General features: G+C 45.4%; 1 protein-coding gene and 1 pseudogene across 3 annotated transcripts in view; both read right to left on the bottom strand.

The window, feature by feature from the left end:
* LOC148513528 (CMP-N-acetylneuraminate-beta-galactosamide-alpha-2,3-sialyltransferase 4-like) overlaps window positions 1-18,823 on the bottom strand; it is a 261,924-nt gene that overhangs the window by 73,604 nt on the left and 169,497 nt on the right. The gene's annotated exons all lie outside the window — the stretch shown is intronic.
* Window positions 14,558-14,676, bottom strand: LOC148513529 (5S ribosomal RNA; annotated as a pseudogene).

Genomic DNA, 18,823 nt, shown 5'->3' with positions numbered 1-18,823 from the left:
TAATTATCAGGCATGACATACTGGGCGGAATTCAATTGATTACGCGGTCCGGATCTCCCGTCTAAAGTGACAGGAGATCGCAGGCCGCTATTCAATTGCCGCCATTCTTCACGCTGATCGCGCCCATAGAGGTCAGGTTTAGCCGCGTAAAGCAGCTAAACCCGACCAAAGTGCTGGGCGCGATCGCGAAAAGTGATGTTTGGGCGCCCAAACATGTAACTTTTCGCACATTTCAGCTCTCATCCCCCAGGGGCTGCGAGCTGAAATGTAGCGCTTGGCAGCTGATCGCGCCCGACAGGAGCAAGAATAGAATAGCTCCGTCGGGCGCGATAGGGGCTGGAATGCATTCAATTCCGCCCATAGATGGATACAATGTAACACTTAAAGATCACTCCTGTATTAGTTCATTAGTCAGTGTGTCTACACATTCATACATAAAGAATATGTATTATGTATGAAGACACACTGACTGATAAAGATGATAAAATATAGAAAAAGATAATCACATCCAGTAAACAGGTTGTATTACAAATACAAATACTTACAAATTGTGACATATGTAGGAACTAATTTTGTTAAATCTGGGGTTACCTCAGGAAATTACAGTGCTGTTGGTGAACTACGAGAATGTCCAGAAATTCCATATGTTCAAGAAATACTTTACTGAACCATGGAGTCTACTATTGACAGCGTCAGCCTACAACTATCTTCTTAGGGACATACTGTAGAGGTGGGAATCCAGATACTCCTTTAGATCTGGCACCACTGAGGGCCTTTGGTGGCTCCAAGGCGGAGGGGACACTACGCTACACTCAGGGAACAAGACAAAAGCACAATGTCCTTCACAGAACCAAAAATTCCCCTCAGAGAACAGGACACTGACAGGTGGAGAAGACACTACTCTACAAATAGGGAACAAGACACTAGCATGATGTCCTTTACAGACCCAAATACTTCCTTCAGAGAACAGGACAGTGGTAGGCGGAGGGGACACTACTCTCCCCTCAGAGTACAGGACACTAGCATTGGCGAGTGGAGAGGACACTACTCTCCCTTCAGAGAATGGGACAGTGGTAGGCGGAGGGGACATTATTATCCCCTCAGAGAACAGGACACTGGTGCGTGGAGAGGACACTACTCTACACTCAGAACAAGACACTAGCAGGACGTCCTTCACAGACACTCCCTTCCTAGAATAGGACATTGGCGGGTGGAGAGGACACTACTCTATGTCACGCTCTGGCTAAGATGAGTCTCCACCACAAGATTAGAAGACGTGGACCCAGGTTGAGGAGGGAACAGGAGGCGAGGGGCCTGGATTAGGGTCTTCCTCATCCACCAGTACCAGATTTTGGTAAGACCTGACCAAAGGCACGTTGTCTAACCTACTGGATTTGGACTTAAGCTGCCCCCAGTATGTCAGGTATCCGGCACTAGTGGGAAAAAATGGCTGAACACTACCACAGGGCAAGCACAGGAAAAAGATATTGGATGATTGTACAGAGAACACTCCTAGGCCCGTATTCAATTAGTTTCGCACCCGCATTCCGACTTTTCACGGCTAATTGAATACAGCCCTTAGTGGTTTTAGTCACAATGCTGGCACAGGAGATGGTATAATGATTGGGTACTTGGAAGATATACTAAGTACACACACTATGGCTTTAGACGCAAGACTGACACAGGAGAATGGTATCACGAGATTGTACTTGAATGATGAACTCGGTACACACACTGTGGCCTCAGACGAAGCACAGGAGAATGCTATCACAAGATGGTACTTGAATGATGAACTCAGGGGGTCATTCTGACCCACTCGAAGGACGCTCGCAAGCGGGCCGATGTTGGGTGCAAGCGTGAGACCCGGCGAGCGACGAGGAATACGTCGCTCGGGGTCTCTCACCAAAGGGGGCGTGCTGTCGATTCTACCTGCCAGCAGCAGCTTGGGGGCTGCCCAGCGTGTCCGTAAGTGCCGGGCACGCCCCCAAGTGTGATGAAAAGGGGACGCGTCTTACAGACATGCCCCCTTTTCAATGACCACGCCCCCTTTTCAGGTGTGCCCTCTCTAGCTCCGGCGCCCTGCCTGCCGCCAGCGCTAGAGTGAACACTAAGTACACACATTGTGGATTCAGCTGCGGAACTAGCACAGAAGATGACTCTTAATAGATTGTACACACACCGTGGAAAACACTAGGAACAAGTCACTAGAAGGAACGGAGCTTGGAACCTGAAACGCTGCAACAGCAAGTTAACACTGGAAGTAACGACATTGTACAGGCAACTTCATGTTGTCCAGAGCCCGGTTATAAACCCTAAGGTAGCAGTCTATTGGAGGACACTGTCACCTAACAGCAACCAACGCTGCCGTTGGGTGAAGGTTTAGTCAGGTGAAAACAGACTGACATGGCTACGTCCATGACAGTAACCGCAGAAACCACATCACGGAGCGGGCACATAGATGTCCTAGTGGACCCCAGGTATAGCGAACAGGGGAAGCCGGCGCTGAGGTGAGTAACGGACGATCCTAGGCCGCAACCTGACACTCTACACTCAGAATAAGACACTAGCAGGATGTCCTTCACAGACACTCCCTTCAGAGAACAGGACACAGGCGGATGAAGAGGACACTACTCTCCCTTCAGAGAACAGAACACTTGCGAGTGGAGAGGATACCACTCTACACTCAGGGAACAAGACACAAGCACAATGTCCTTCACAGACCCAAACGTTCCCTTCAGAGCACAGAACACTAGCGGATGAAGAGGGCACTACTCTACTCTCAGAGAACAGGACGATAAAAGGATGTCCATTACAGAGACTCCCTTCAGAGAACAGAACACTGGTGGATGAAGAGGGCACTACTCTACACTCAGAGAACAGGACGATAAAAGGATGTCCGTTACAGAGACTCCCTTCAGAGAACAGAACACTGGTGGATGAAGAGGGCACTACTCTACCCTCAGAGAACAGGACGATAAATGGATGTCCATTACAAAGACTCCCTTCAGAGAACAGAACACTAGCGGATGAAGAGGGCACTACTCTACCCTCAGAGAACAGTACGATAAAAGGATGTCCGTTACAGAGACTCCCTTCAGAGAACAGAACACTGGTGGATGAAGAGGGCACTACTCTACCCTCAGAGAACAGGACGATAAAAGGATGTCCGTTACAGAGACTACCTTCAGAGAACAGAACACTGGCGGGTGGTGAAGATACTACTCTCCGGTCACAGAACAGGACAATAAATGCATGTCACTACAGACACAGACACCCCCTTCAGAGAACAGGATGCAGCTGCTGGGCATGGTGTGTGATCCTGCAGAGGATCGGTATGTAATACCGCCAACCGCATGGCCGGCAGTTCGAATCCCGGCAGCGTCAGGCCGACAGAGGAAGAGATCCCGGCAGCGGCAGACCGACAGCGCTGGAAATCCCGATCGTTCCCAGGTAAGTACTAACTAACCTAACCTAACCCCCTAACCCTACCTTAGGGGTGCCTAACCCTAACCTCCCCCCCAAGTGTCTAACCATAATCCCCCTCTAAGTGCCTAAACCTAACCCTCCCCTTCCCCGTTGCCTAAACCTAAGTCTCCCGGTGGGGTGCCTAACCCTAAGTCCCCCCCGGGGTGCCTAACCCTAACCACCTCCTTCCCCTAGCCTAACCCTAACCTCCAGGGGGGGGTGCCTAACCCTGTCACCCCCAGGATCCCTAAACGTAACCTCCCCCCCCTGCGGCTGTCCGCTCGCGGCGCCCGGCATCCCTTTGATCGGGATGCCGGGTGCCGGTCTCCCGGCGTAGGGGTAATGACAGGCGTCTAGATTTTAGACGCCTGTCATTTAACCCTAGCCGGGATTGAGGAGTCGGGAAGCCGGCATCCGGTATTGCGGCCGCCGGCATCCTAAACGTATACCTCCTGCAGGACCCATTCTGCATCTGCGCAGAACGGGTCACATGCATGCGCACCCCGCCATCTGAGATGTACATCTCTGAATCAGGACCAATGTGTTTCTGGGTTTTCAATTTCAAGGGGAGATTTCAGACAGTTGTTCAAGTATCATGCTTTTTCCCTGTAAATTAAGAGGAAGCAGCATGAGTTTCAGTGCGTAAATTGGAATCATTTTACCCGTTAATGCTGGGTTCTATCGATCAGGTGTACAGTATTTTAAGCGTCATCTATCAAATTGCTCTACATTGAACGAAGCAGAAATTGAGAACAGCATCGGGATCATTACTGTCTGTGCTAAACACATATACCATACACAGTGACTTCACTGAAAGTCGATAAAGGAGCCTCTTTGCTTTGCTGCAAAACAATGTAACACAATGTAAACACAAAGATGGCTGACTGATAGACACAGTAGCCTGTATAGATGCTCGCTACATATTCCCACACCAGACTTGTCCTCAAGTAACTCTTGTTACATAGCAACATTTATAGTGCTCCTGGGAACTTATTGTTGGTCCCCGGTTATTCCTTGTTTATTACAACACTGGGGCAGGGCTGGCAAACCTTATACAATTCATGACTATTTGAAGAAAGGGTGAAATTGCAATACAGGAAACATACATGCGGCATACATGTAAGCAATACTGTACTGTATACATATGCACTACCTGCAATGAATCCATGAAGTCTGAGTATTTGATGTGTGTCCAGTTTTAAATAGTTGATGTGGTCAGGTAATGCACAATACTGATTACAAGCAGACACTCATATCAATGCTACATAACTACAGTATAACTATAGAGAACGGTCATGTTGTTTTAGCAATAAATGTTGAAGCATTTGCGGTTAACAAGTAAAAACAGTATAGGAATTTATGAATATTAATCTAGTAATTATTGCTCTGTATGTGTATTACAAAGCACGGATTAGGATATAAAAAATGAGGCAGATTTCCTTTATAAATAATAATAATAGTGTAGATTACAGAGTTATTGCTGTAAATAGCACGTTCCCATTGCTTTTACATATTTTGGGTAAATTTGTAACAGTGACTAAGATGAAATTGTCACATTCAAGAAAGAAAAAGCACTGGTGCACCGTAACCGCATCTCACCACCGGCTCTAAGCCGCACTACCAGCTCTCAAAGTCGCATCTCACCACCGGCTCTCCAGCCACACTACCGGCTCTAGGTCGCATCTCACCACCACCTATGCAGCCACACTACCGGCTCAAAGCCGCATCTCACCATTGGCTCACAAGACACACTACCGGATTTCAAAGCCGCGCTGCTCACCACCGGCTCTCCAGCCACACCACTGGCTCAAGGCTGCATCTTACCACCGGCTCACAAGCCATACTACTGGCTCCCAAAGCCGCATCTCCCCACTGGCTCACGAGCCATACTACTGGCTCTCAAAGCCGGATCGCACCACCGGCTCAAGGCCGCATCTCGTTGCCGGGTCTCCAGCCACACTACCTGCTCTTAGAGCTGCATCGTACCACCGGCTTCTCAACCACACCACCGACTCACAAAGCTGCATCTCACCACCCCTTCTGCAGCCACACTACTGGCTCAAAGCCGCATCTCACTACCGGCTCTCAAAGCCGCATCTCATCGCCCGTTCCCTAGCCACATTACTGGCTCTAAGCTGCATCTCACCACTGGCTCTAAGCCGCATCACTAGCCTCCGAGCCACTGCATCTACTCTTCTTATTGTACTACCAGCCTTAGCCACATCATCGGCGTTCAAAGCCACATCATCGGCTCTCATAACCGCACCATCGGCTTCTTAGCCAAACTACTGACTTCTCTCCCAGTTTCCAGCATCTTCCGTTATTCTCTGGGTTCCGAAGGTTACCAGTGTAAACCTCTACTACTTCGAATAATAAGTCCAGGCGGCCAGTTAAGCACTGATGAACATCTTCCAGTTCCAAGGGAACAGCGGGTGGCTGTTAGTGGCAGAAGACCTCGCTAGCCTGGGTTCTATAGGTTTACATGGAAAAGCCTAGGAATCCATAACACTAGGCTCCTGCTTGAATATAGAGGTACTCGACCACCCTGAGTGTGTTTAGCATCCGTCCACTTCCTGGTCTCAGCCAATCCCCCACAGGCTGTGGGGATAAAAGGCTGTTAGAGATGATACAATCTTTTCATTTGAAATTCTTATTAATGCCCCATGAAAACATAGAAGGACTTAGGGCCCAGTTCAGAGATGGACGGTATTGGGGGATCTGAGAGCGAGATCGCAGGACCCGTTCCACACATGCGCAAAATATCGGAAATGTACACAAACCATCAGGCCCTAAGTCCATAAAAACAGTGGCTAGTCCCAGACGTGATATCCCTGGATGAGCAGAGGAGTCTCAGAAGAGTATTACTGAAGATTTCTTCATAATGTGATTGCAAAACAAAGTCACTTTCTGAACAAACATGTGTGATCCTATTACAAATGCTAATAATTCTATTATTATTTATATAGAATTTATGTTGATTGTTAGAATTTAGAACATCCACACAAGTCAAACACTGTAAACCAACTGCTCTAATGACAGCTACTGTATGTAATTCTCACCCAGGAGCTGAAGACTTCACTTACTATTTTATCATATCATGAAGACAGTATACAATATGTCATTTGTGTTTCTATTTCCTATGGGATGTCCTCCTTTCTATTTTGCAACACTTGAGGGCAGCTGGATACCCTTTGCCTTGAATCCTCCATTCTGAAACCTTGAATAGTTTCCTAGAGGATCCATAGTGGGAGAGAGGCGCGGGTCTTGTTTTTTATTTACGCTGCTAAAACCGCCTCTGATCACAAATAGTCACACAGCACATACCATATAACTATATAGGTACATCTGAGATATCAGGGCCACGTTTATCTGCCTTTCAATAGCATACATTACAGGAAACCAGTAATATTATAGCACTCACTGAATATATTTCATATATGCTCATGACATCTGTTATCTTATGATTTTATTGTAACCTAAATCAATGTATGTGTCTAAGTGCATAAAGATTACAGGTCCCTGCGTTTAACCCTTGTACGCCGCCAAAGATCATAACCTCACATACACAACACGTCAGCATGATATAAAGTGTGGACATACCTATATGCAGCCGCGCTGGACAGCGCCAGTCTTAACACACTCAGATCTAATGTTGTTCAGGACTAAACTGTTGTAATGGAAATTGCCAATGATATAACAAATACTGCAACATGTGTCGAGAGGATAGCCCCCAGAGGAGCTCGTTAACACTTAGTGTGTGTGATGGTTTATAGCTCTCCGCTACCTTAAGTGAATCATTTCCCAGTCCAATGCTGACAGGAGGAATGTGTATGTAACTGCAATTTGCCTCATGTAAGTATTTTATAACAGTATTTTATAATGGTCTTCCAAGTAGAAACTTACATTTACGTGAAGGTGTCACCAATATGTAACCAGTAAAATGAATTATAACTACAGCAGTACAGGATCGGTTTGTGTTACATTCACAGGAAAGCGTTTCTTTAAAAAGATTTTCCTTAAATAAGGTGCGTGACCTCTCCATTGTTTTGCGGTTTTAGATTTTATTTATGTATCCAGTTACGTTGTGAGAAGTTTTTAACAATAAATATTATATGTGTTCAAGTGCTTTTTGTCCTTGTGTAAATGAGCATTACTGCATCCATTTACCAGGTATATGCAGTCAGGATGCCATAATGAGAACATTCACAATTTCGACGTCAGGTCGAAATAAATGATGTAAACATGGTTAAAATGTCGTCATCACTAATGTCGACACCTGCAGATGTTCAATGTTTACAGAATCAGTGGCGTCCCTCCCCGCAGTGACACCCGGTGCGGGGAGGATTGTAGTGAGCGTGGGGCCTGGAGGTGCAGACTTACTCCGAGGGTCCCGGAGGACTGCCCCCAGGAACCACTCTGTCTACAGTGCCGCCTCACTCACTGTGTCTGGAGGTGAGTAATACACGTAATGCTACAGTACAGCAGCCGGCTCCTGTCACTGAGGAGTTGCCACTTTGGTGTCACCCCTTCGGTGGGTGACACCCAGGTGCGGCCCGCACCTCCCTTGTGATGCCACTGTCATAATGATGACATTGTGAATGTCTAACAAATATAATGAACCTATTTACCATATTACCTAGCAAAAATCTCCACCTCTATTTGGGAAAAAGGACTCCAACAAAATGGCCGGGGCAATGAATATGGATAATTTGTTTTAAAATTTTCAATTTGTAGTTTGTTAAGCCGAGAATGTTTGTAACGCTGATGTCATTTGACACATGACACAGAATCTAAGGTGAGAGGATTTATTTAGTTGACTCTAGGGGACATCTATGATTATTAGCCCTTTATATCTTGCTAGTACTACCTTTAGTTGACAATTACTCGACATATTGGTGACCAGGCACTTTTGTGAGTGAGAGATAAGAGAGCAACTTACTTTGTCAGATTTTGCCTAGAGCCTGCAGGGCCCCCCCAGTAAAATCCGCCACCTCAGTGTAGTCAGTGCATTCTGTGACTACACTGTCTACACTGTGACTGGCAGTGGCTTCCCATTGGAAGCGCTACCTGCCAGTCACATATACAACAGGCACCCCCAGGGGGAGGTATCTTCCCCCCCCCCCCCTGCGACTGCCAGTCCGGGCTGCTATTAGCAGAGAGCGGCTTCCAGGAGGAAGCCGCTACTCTGCCTGTCGAAACGGCCCTAACCGGCTGCTGCAGACGATGCAGCCCTTTGGAAGCCAGTGATATGTGCATGTGCGGCTCCCCCACCGCTAGTGCGCATGCGCTAGTCCCGGCGCCTGTCAGATCGATTGCCCAGGCGCCGGGACCCGGCCAGGAGAAGCCGGTGACTAATTGTTTTTTTCTTATGTACCTTCTCATTTTCGGCGGCAGCAGCCCCTCTCATGTAAGAGGGTAGGAGCTGCCGCTGATATATATATATAAATATGTAACAGATATACTACTATTGGGAGTGCGGGTTCGCTCTGATATATGCACACCTTGTTATGGCTATCTTATAAAATATCCCCTGTTGTGACAAAACAACTCTCTGCGGAGATGATGTACAGTCGGGTGAAGTAGATACAGAATAGGAGATAAAAATAGCGCAGAAAAGGCTGTTTAATCTGCATTATTTTTAATGAATAAACATTTAACTGTGTAAGTAAATAAACCAGTGGAACATTAATGACTACTGTCACTGTAGTTCATTTTGGAAAGATAACGTGTTGTACAGTGACTTGCACTGGCAGATAGAGCTTAATGCTTCCTCAGAGTCAGGGCTGCCATGTCTGCTCACTGATTGCTGTGCTGGATTCTGATATAGCGGAAAGAATACCTGAGTAGGTATAAACAGGCGCTGAAATGTGTTGCTTTCCTAGCAGCTACTAAAAAACTGGGGGAGTCACTCCCTAAAGATACAAAATCACATGCATTAGAACAAGTAGCGCTGGTGATATATAGATATTATATATGACATATAAACTGTGGTAATGAATATATAAAACAATTTATTATAAAAATTTTGCTGATTCCACAATAGGATATAACCAGTCAGCACATAACATAAAAATCATGAATTCTCACCCATAATCTCAAGTCTATAATGAAACTTTGATATAAGATTTTAATAGGGTACCATCGATGTTGCCTCAATTGGGGACTGTTCTTTAGATGTTATCCCTGGCTGCCGCTAGAGGAATGTCCCTTAAGATGTTGTAATCCAATTGGAGGGTCCTCAGATGATGCGGTCTCCTGTATGATATAATTGCTGCTTGGTAAAGTGCCTAGTGCCGCTAGAAGACTGTCCCTTGTGTATGGTAGTTCCAATAGTGGGTCCTCAATTCATGCGGTAGCTGGGCAGCAGATTCCTGGATGCAGCACAAATGATGTTAAGCATATCACTCAACATCGATGGTACCCTATTAAAATATTATATCAAAGTTTCATTATAGACTGGATTCTGATATGGCTGCTCTTTGAATAGATTATCATTACCTTCTGCCAGATGTTCGGTACCCTTCTCCCGTAGAATTCCCACGGTTTACCTGTGGAAAATAAATCCAATACTCGCCTACCTCCTGGCATCGCATCTGCTGCATTCTCTATTAGGCTCCACGAGACTTGGCAAAACAAAAAAAAAGCTGCTTAGAGACATGTAGAGATGTACGTGATAACACATACATCTGTACCCCCGGTGAATGACAGAGACCGGCAGGTTTCTGTCATTCTCCAGCCCCGCCAGCCAATTAGAGGCCGCTCTACAGTTAGCAGCCGCTGACTGGCTGTGACCAACGTGGCTGACAGTCAACAGCACATGGGTCACAGCCAATCAGCGAAAGGGTCCCCTGGCTGTGGCATTACACCCCGGCTAGGTTTAAGCCCGGTGTTGGTTTTCAAAAGAGGGGGAACCCCATGCAATTTTTTCCCTCTATTTTTAAAACCAGGACTGGCGAACCCCATGCAATTTTTTCCCTCTATTTTTAAAACCAGGACTGGCTCTCAGAGCCCAGTGCCAGTTCCTAAAATACGGGTGAATCCTACACGTTCCCCCCCCCCCCATATTTTTTGAACCAGGACTGGCTTAGGAGCCCGGGGCTGATTATGCTTTGGGGGGGGAACCCTATGTCATAATTTTTTCAAATATTAACCCTTTAATAACGTATCTCACTGATATGTGCAGGCTGCTTGTTCGGTAAGGGAAACACGGGCAGGGAATACGGGGATTAAACATGGGTCGGAACGATCAAATATACCAATGGGAAACACGTTCCTGACAAACACGGGAGCTTGGTAAATTCCCAATTTTATTTGAAAAAAAAAAACCTCCCAATTCTGATCGTTCCTACCCGTGTTTAAAAACAGACAGACAAGGGCAGGACACGGAGCTTAGTTAATTGACCCCCTTGTGTCAATATTTCTGTGCATTTGTTGTAATACCGTCTCATTGGTAAATGTTACCATTAGTACATTACATTCCTACAACAGTGAAATGTTGCAGAGTATCAGTAAAGACTTTTGCTCAATCTGTCGTTCTCTTCTAACTCCTGCAGGTCGTCCTGCCAATTATGCCCGCTGTCTGATCTATTGTATACTTTTGCTGTAAACTGCTGTAATTAAAAGTAATCTCCAGTGCTTTATATTACTTTCATTGTCAATATAATTTGTAAGCTCCACTAGGGCAAGGATTGATGTAAAGGATGGAAAGGAGACTTTAGAAAAACCCTCCTGTTTTTTTTTTCCAAACAAATGAGGACACCCACATTTGGGAGAGGAAAATTTTTTTTATTTAATATGAGCACCTGATTAAAGAAAATAATAAATGTATCTATCTTCTATCTGTTATATCTATCTCTCTGTCTATCTCATATCTATCATCTATATATCTATCTCATATCTACCTAATATCTATCTATCTATCTCATATAATTATCATTATAAGTTATGTATATAGCGCACACATATTCCGCAGCGCTTTACAGAGAATATTTGCCCATTCACCTCAGTCCCTGCCCCAGTGGAGCTTACACTCTATATTCCCTACCACATGCTCACACACTTAGGGGTTAATTTTTGTTGAGACCCAATTAACCTACCGGTATATTTTTTTTGGAGTGTGGGAGGAAACCGGAGCACCCAGAGGAAACCCACTCAAGCACAGGGAGAATATACAAATTCTGCGCAGTTAGGGCTGTAGTGGGAAACTAACCCACAACCTCAGTGCTGTGAGGCAGTAAATCTAACCATTATACCGTCTGTGCTGCCCTAATATCTATATCTATGTATCTAATATCTATCTATATCTATTGATCTCTCTCTCTCTCTATTCACACACACTACAATGTTATTTTCATTCCTTACACTGTGAATAGTGGAAGCCTTAGAACTCATTCCTAATACATATTTACTTGGAGTTAACACTTTCTAAAGAACAGAACGACAGTAAAAATGAAACGTTCCTGTGTACATACCGTATGTTTTGAATTATAGCAGCCAAAAAGTGACATGATCCCAGGAGCTTGCAGGTAACAATGATACAAAGCAGAATAAGGTCCATTCACAGCACGTGTCTGTGTACACACGCCAGCTCTCATATCAGATATAGCAGTGCTTCCTTTCAACCCCTCCCTCTTCTTTCGTCTGCTTATTAAACTCTTTCTTTTATTGAACACCAAAGACCTGTACTGTCATGCCCCAGTGCAAAAAAAGAGGAAGGACCTCTCTGCCCCTGACCGCAGGAGTTTTATGGGGGGCATCCACTAGACGATTTTAGCAGGCGATTGAACGATATCGTTATCGTTCAATCGTTTAAAAATCGTTTGCAAATCGTGCAGTAATTGTTTCTAACGATGAACGATGCACGCTCCCGCTGATCGTTTGATCGTCTCCTCCATCGACTCAACATGCAGGTCAATTTCACTTGATCGCTTGGAGATCGTTTACTAATCGTTTACACATCGTTCACGCTGAACGATCAAACGATTAACCCCTATCTGCCCACTATAGCTGAAAGCTGTCAATCACAGATTGAAACAACATCGTTTATCTTTAGATCATTTGCAAATCGTTTGCAAATCGTTCAGAGTGGAAGATCAAATTTCAAGGGAAAATTCAAGAGAAAATCGTTTAGAGGTTGGACAGGAATAAAATCGTCTAGTGGATGCCCCCCATTAGGTTCCTAAAGGGGGCAAGTGTCATCAGACCCTTCTTCACTACAAGGCTAAACTCTTTCTGGCACATTAGGGTTCATCTGTCTCCATAGGTGTCCTCCTTACAGACAGTCCTCATTGGATTTATACTAGCTCCCCGTAGGAACCTCACAGCCTTCGGGAGATCATAACCTGTCATTTAGTATAAGTGTGGAACTGAAGCCGCTGCAGAACATCTTGAGAATGATTCTGGGTAAAAGATAAGAGGATTTCATTATATGCGGATAGTAACACAGAGACATTGGTTGACTACAGATGTATCCGCATTCGCTAAGGGTTTTTGCGCCATATGACGTAAGATGCTTGGTGCTCCACCACGGTAATAATTTGTATTTTTTCCTAAATTGTGGATCTTATTTACCCCAGTGTACCAGACACACTAGATTAGTACCTTGTCACAAAGGAATTGGTATAAAATTGCAGATAACGATACATGGTACGTGGCATGGCGCGGGCACGTGTATGGGAACCCTCTCTTTTGTCTTTTTTACAAAGATTAGCTACTTAGTCATACACAGAATTACATGAAATGCCAGCACCAATAATCATTGTACTTTTGTCCCATTAGTGATGTGAATAACCAGCTTATTTTAAGCTAAAGTCGCACACATGGCGCACACATGGCGCGGCTAAGTCGCCAAACGCTGCTATTTGTTGTGATTTCAGCAAAGTTGTATGTGATCAAATCTGCATAAGTCACTTTTTTATTGTTTAGTTCATACTGTTTCTGTACTTTGTACTGCCATATAAATATAATAATAATACTAATACTAATAATACCAACTCACCTGACAGTCACAAGAATTATCATGAAACATGTGTATTGTTCTATTCATTGGGCCTCATTCAGACCCACTCGCAAGCGGCTGTCCGCTCGCAAGTGGGTCGATGGTGTGCACTGCGCATGCGCACGACGAAGGGAGCTCCGTCATGCGCATGCGCCAGACGCGACGAGCGAAGGACTTTCCTTCGCTCGTTGTGTCTGATCAAAGGGGGCGTGCTGTCGATGTTGATTGACAGCACGCCCCCTTTGGTGGGCGTGCCGGGGGCGTGCCAGCCAGACGGAGGCGTTCCCAAGGGAACGCCTACCGTCAGAAGCCGGCCCCACTGACATCACTAGTGATGTCAGTGGGAGTGATTTTGGCTCTGATAGAGCCAAAATCACTCCAGGGCTTGTGGTCGAAAACCCCGACCACAGGCTTTTGGTCGCACTGGCGATGGTCAAGACCATCGCGACCATCAACCTGCACGCTCGTATGTGCTGTGGGTGGTGACCCACAGCTATACGAGCGTCCAGGAGGACGCTCCATTTTTATGGAGGACGGCCCTCATTCAGAGCGAGCGCTCTGCTCAGAGCGTCCGGCTCTGAATGAGGGCCATTGTCTGTTTAGTTATAATATGGGTAACAAACACGATATAGGGTTCTATTTATTATAATGTAAAAAGCCCAACTTCAGAAAGGAAAAACTATTTTTGCAGGATATTAGGTTTATTCCTATATAGAACAAAGAAAAAGGGAAAAGGTAGGCTATTTGCTGGGGCACACTTAAATTAATATTTCTATGATAATTAATTAATATTAATATTTAAAATGTAACTTTTATTAGATATCCATAAAATAAAGAGGTATCCGTAATATTAGCTAATTATATCTCATTTCAAGAATTTAAGATCTAATTAAAAGTGTTCAGGTGTTGCAGTCAAACACCCACAAAAAATATAACGAAAATATTAAACAAAAATCTGCATTCCACTAAGACACATATAGAATTAATGTCAATAATTCTGCATAGATGAGGTATCTGTTTATATACTCAGAAATTAATTATATCTAATATGCTCTACCATGTGCCATCCTGTACCATCCATCATCCATTGTGGCTCACCTACCGCACCTGGCCTTCCTAGGTGGTCTCCCACACAGGTACTAGCCAGGCCTGTTGCTGTATCGCTTCCAAGATCAGACGAGATTGGGCATTTTCAGCAAAGTATGGCCGTAGCAAAGTATGGCCGTAGCAAAGTATGGCTGTAGCAAAGTATGGCCGTAGCAAAGTATGGCCGTAGCAAAGTATGGCTGTAGCAAAGTATGGCTGTAGCAAAGTATGGCTGTAGCAAAGTATGGCTGTAGCAAAGTATGGCTGTAGCAAAGTACGGCCGTAGCAAAGTATGGCCGTAGCAAAGTATGGCTGTAGCAAAGTATGGCTGTAGCAAAGTATGGCCGTAGCAAAGTATGGCTGTAGCAAAGTACGGCCGTAGCAAAGTATGGCTGTAGCAAAGTATGGCTGTAGCAAAGTATGGCCGTAGCAAAGTATGGCTGTAGCAAAGTATGGCCGTAGCAAAGTACGGCCGTAGCAAAGTATGGCTGTAGCAAAGTATGGCTGTAGCAAAGTACGGCCGTAGCAAAGTATGGCCGTAGCAAAGTACGGCCGTAGCAAAGTATGGCTGTAGCAAAGTATGGCTGTAGCAAAGTATGGCTGTAGCAAAGTATGGCCGTAGCAAAGTATGGCCGTAGCAAAGTACGGCCGTAGCAAAGTATGGCCGTAGCAAAGTATGGCTGTAGCAAAGTATGGCTGTAGCAAAGTATGGCCGTAGCAAAGTATGGCGGTAGCAAAGTACGGCCGTAGCAAAGTATGGCTGTAGCAAAGTATGGCCGTAGCAAAGTACGGCCGTAGCAAAGTATGGCAGTAGCAAAGTATGGCCGTAGCAAAGTATGGCCGTAGCAAAGTATGGCTGTAGCAAAGTATGGCTGTAGCAAAGTATGGCCGTAGCAAAGTATGGCTGTAGCAAAGTACGGCCGTAGCAAAGTATGGCTGTAGCAAAGTACGGCCGTAGCAAAGTATGGCCGTAGCAAAGTATGGCCGTAGCAAAGTATGGCCGTAGCAAAGTATGGCTGTAGCAAAGTATGGCTGTAGCAAAGTATGGCTGTAGCAAAGTATGGCCGTAGCAAAGTATGGCTGTAGCAAAGTATGGCTGTAGCAAAGTATGGCCGTAGCAAAGTATGGCTGTAGCAAAGTATGGCCGTAGCAAAGTACGGCCGTAGCAAAGTATGGCTGTAGCAAAGTACGGCCGTAGCAAAGTATGGCTGTAGCAAAGTATGGCCGTAGCAAAGTATGGCCGTAGCAAAGTATGGCTGTAGCAAAGTATGGCTGTAGCAAAGTATGGCCGTAGCAAAGTATGGCTGTAGCAAAGTACGGCCGTAGCAAAGTATGGCCGTAGCAAAGTATGGCTGTAGCAAAGTATGGCTGTAGCAAAGTATGGCCGTAGCAAAGTATGGCTGTAGCAAAGTACGGCCGTAGCAAAGTATGGCTGTAGCAAAGTACGGCCGTAGCAAAGTATGGCTGTAGCAAAGTACGGCCGTAGCAAAGTATGGCTGTAGCAAAGTATGGCCGTAGCAAAGTATGGCCGTAGCAAAGTATGGCTGTAGCAAAGTATGGCTGTAGCAAAGTACGGCCGTAGCAAAGTATGGCTGTAGCAAAGTACGGCCGTAGCAAAGTATGGCTGTAGCAAAGTACGGCCGTAGCAAAGTATGGCCGTAGCAAAGTACGGCCGTAGCAAAGTACGGCCGTAGCAAAGTATGGCCGTAGCAAAGTATGGCCGTAGCAAAGTATGGCTGTAGCAAAGTATGGCCGTAGCAAAGTATGGCTGTAGCAAAGTATGGCTGTAGCAAAGTATGGCCGTAGCAAAGTATGGCTGTAGCAAAGTACGGCCGTAGCAAAGTATGGCTGTAGCAAAGTACGGCCGTAGCAAAGTACGGCCGTAGCAAAGTATGGCTGTAGCAAAGTATGGCCGTAGCAAAGTATGGCCGTAGCAAAGTATGGCTGTAGCAAAGTACGGCCGTAGCAAAGTATGGCTGTAGCAAAGTACGGCCGTAGCAAAGTATGGCCGTAGCAAAGTACGGCCGTAGCAAAGTACGGCCGTAGCAAAGTATGGCCGTAGCAAAGTATGGCCGTAGCAAAGTATGGCCGTAGCAAAGTATGGCCGTAGCAAAGTATGGCCGTAGGTTATGATTAGTGCGGATGATATCTTAAATTCTTGAAATGAGATATAATTAGCTAATATTACGGATACCTCTTTATTTTATGGATATCTAATAAAAGTTACATTTTAGGTATAATTAATTATCACAGGAATATTCTTTTAAGTATGACCCAGCAAATAGCCTTTTTTCCCTTTTTCTTAGTTCTACGTTAATTTTAGGCTTTGGGAGCACCACCAGCACTACCAAATACGATATATGTAGAAATGCAAGATGGTTGGTTAACATATAAACAAATCTATTAATTAACAAACCAACAATCAGTTGGTTTAGGTTCTGTGCGGATTCTTTTCCTTTTCTTGTTTATTCCTATACATAAAGGTTACAGCTGGAGGTGGATATGGCCGAGTAGCAGCAGCAGAAGTCATTGCTAGGCCTGCATGCTAAGCAAGGAGAACCCTATTTAACAAGGGATAGCTGCAGTCCAAGCGCCTGATTCACTACGGATCGCTAATCTGCTTATACGTACACAACGCAGTTGCTAATATCTGCGGTGATATGTAAATGTGTGCATTTGCATTGCGATCGCAGCCTGACATAAGGACGCCCACTTCCCCTTACTCACATCTCACTCACAAGGGGAGCATAGCTAAATAATCGGTAACATCGGACCCATACGCACAGTTAGGGCAGGTCAAACCTCACCCAGGAATGACTAACTTCAGCGCACGCTATGAGACCTCAGGCTGCGTATGGTATTGTAGTGGCTAATTTATGCATGCCCATGCAACGCCGTTGAAACGCACTGGCACGCCTGCGTTTGCCCGACCACCCCACCGTCACTACCCACAAATGGCACTTTCTGTAAATCACTCTGCAATGGGTCTGCATGGTCATCGCAGCGGCTGGTTCGCACACACGCACTGTGATGTGTACGCATGCGCAGTGCAAAAAAATCGGTTGACTGCTCGAGTATAAGCAACTGCGATCCTTGCTAAATCAGACCCCAAGTACCACCCACAGTCACGGGCAACCACAGGATTTGTAGGGTAGCTTCCATATACGCGTTTACTATAACATATATATCAATGATCGGCAGCTTTGTCATCCAGATGGTTAGTAGATTTAGCACCTGCATGAACTTTATGGTATGGAGTGCAGATATAGCACCTGCATGAACGTTATGGTATAGAGTGCAGATATAGCACCTGCATGAACTTTATGGTACGGAGTGCAGATATAGCACCTGCATGAACCTTATGGTACGGAGTGCAGATATAGCACCTGCATGAACTTTATGGTACGGAGTGCAGATATAGCACCTGCATGAACTTTATGGTATGGAGTGCAGATATAGCACCTGCATGAACGTTATGGTATGGAGTGCAGATATAGCACCTGCATGAACGTTATGGTATGGAGTGCAGATATAGCACCTGCATGAACTTTATGGTATGGAGTGCAGATATAGCACCTGCATGAACTTTATGGTATGGAGTGCAGATATAGCACCTGCATGAACTTTATGGTATGGAGTGCAGATATGGCACCTGCATGAACTGTATGGTATGGAGTGCAGATACGGCACCTGCATGAACTGTATGGTATGGAGTGCAGATACGGCACCTGCATGAACTTTATGGTATGGAGTGCAGATACGGCACCTGCATGAACTTTATGGTATGGAGTGCAGATACGGCACCTGCATGAACTTTATGGTATGGAGTGCAGATATAGCACCTACATTAACTTTATGGTACGGAGTGCAGATATAGCACCTGCATGAACGTTATGGTATGGAGTGCAGATATAGCACCTGCATGAACCTTATGGTATGGAGTGCAGATATAACACCTGCATGAACTTTATGGTATGGAGTGCAGATATAGCACCTGCATGAACCTTATGGTACGGAGTGCAGATACGGCACCTGCATGAACTTTATGGTACGGAGTGCAGATATAGCACCTGCATGAACCTTATGGTATGGAGTGCAGATATAGCACCTGCATGAACTTTATGGTACGGAGTGCAGATATAACACCTGCATGAACATTATGGTATGGAGTGCAGATACGGCACCTGCATGAACTTTATGGTATGGAGTGCAGATATAACACCTGCATGAACCTTATGGTACGGAGTGCAGATACGGCACCTGCATGAACTTTAT

The sequence above is a fragment of the Taudactylus pleione genome, unplaced genomic scaffold (genome assembly GCF_031769625.1).
Source record: "Taudactylus pleione unplaced genomic scaffold, aTauple2 ptg000278l, whole genome shotgun sequence".
NCBI lineage: Eukaryota > Metazoa > Chordata > Amphibia > Anura > Myobatrachidae > Taudactylus > Taudactylus pleione.
Note: the sequence above shows the minus strand (reverse complement) of the source record. Positions and strands in the feature narration are given on the sequence as shown.